The 1,409-nt window shown below is 43.9% G+C and overlaps 1 long non-coding RNA gene across 1 annotated transcript; it reads right to left on the bottom strand.

The window, feature by feature from the left end:
* Positions 1-241: 241 nt before the first annotated feature.
* Positions 242-1,304, bottom strand: LOC104941016 (uncharacterized). The gene is made up of 2 exons (XR_797856.1): positions 1,112-1,304; positions 242-386 (listed from the first exon to the last, which is right to left on the bottom strand). It is a non-coding gene; the product is annotated as an uncharacterized lncRNA (long non-coding RNA).
* Positions 1,305-1,409: the final 105 nt, after the last annotated feature.

The following is a 1,409-nucleotide window of genomic DNA, read 5'->3' on the forward strand; positions in this document are numbered from 1 at the left end:
GCCTGTTCTATCTTGTTATGCAGCATGTTGATTATTCTCTCAGAACCAGCTAAATACATACATGGTTTTGGGGTAGAGATCTTCAGAATTGGTTTGGCATGCAACTGTGTCACCTCCTGGCGGCAGCACATGTCTTGTGAATTCTCCGTTATGATTTGAACGCGTCACCTTAACCACGACTACACCGTCAGAATGTCAGGGACCACAAGGGCACGAGAGGAACAAATCACAGGACTCGAGCTAAATAAAAACAAAATGTGTTTAATTCAAGTTGTTACAGTAACAAAAGGAAAGTAAAAACAGACACAAAAAATGAGGCCAGGGAGTGGGAACATTTTCCTGCTGGTGTTTGTGTCCAGGTTACTGCGTCTCCACGTCTGAGGAGGCTGTGGGAAGAGCAGAGGAGGGGTCAGTGAAGCCTGAACCCCTGCATGGCATTCATGCGGAGGGAACACTGCTTTACACACAGTCCTGTTGCTATGGGAGTCAGCTGGAAGAATTTGCATAGATACTTTAACTTAAGCAGCAGATTTCTGACTGCATGCACTATATATCAGAAAATAACAATATTGCAGTACGACAGTGGAATGACCCTGTATATTTGATATTGAGAAAATAACTAATCACAGTGAGTGTGTGTGTGAGTTAAGAGTTACAGACAGAAGCGCCTGCAGAAATTGTTTCTGTAATTCTCCAGCTCATTATCAAAATACTGGATGACGGAAAACCCACTCGACAACTTTTCTGTCTGTCTGTGAGATTTGATATTTCTGAGTTTGGATGGTGAGCACTTCTGCTCTGGGAATTCATCAGACCCCCCATTTGTCAAACCAAGGAACTACATGTGGGAATGTGAATATTGCCATGACAGTTTTAGTTTGGAGTGACTCGAGATGTTTCAGACAATGATGGTATGTGAGCTCATCCAGATGTTCTTGAATATAGTCAAGGCTACACGTCTCAGAGAGAATGGAAATGGTTACCCTGAGTGTTTGTTAATGATATAGACGACTAACCACTACCAGAGCCCTAACGTAAATGGAGACGTTACGGTCACAACATCTGAAGACAGCCACCACTGAACTTTCCAAAAGGTCTAACTGTTAAACACCTGTTTGTGGTAGAAGTTCACTCCTGGGTCTCCATGCTCTCATCCTCTCCGTCCCCCCCCCCTCCTCCAGAGCTTCATTCCTTCCCTCCCTCCTTCCTCTCGTGGGAGGTCTTCTCATACCGTCCTTCTCTGACGGAGTGACGATCACCACCCGTCCCATGGTGGACATCTCTGGTCGGCCGAGGTCTGACAAAAGAAAACAGACAACTATTTATTATTTATTTTACTTCCTACTTGTGTAAAGTAAAAAGGCAACTAATTTGACAAAGTACGAAGGCAACTAATTTAATAAAAGCTG

This window comes from Notothenia coriiceps, unplaced genomic scaffold, assembly GCF_000735185.1.
Source record: "Notothenia coriiceps isolate Sejong01 unplaced genomic scaffold, NC01 NC01_scaffold00002949, whole genome shotgun sequence".
Lineage (NCBI taxonomy): Eukaryota > Metazoa > Chordata > Actinopteri > Perciformes > Nototheniidae > Notothenia > Notothenia coriiceps.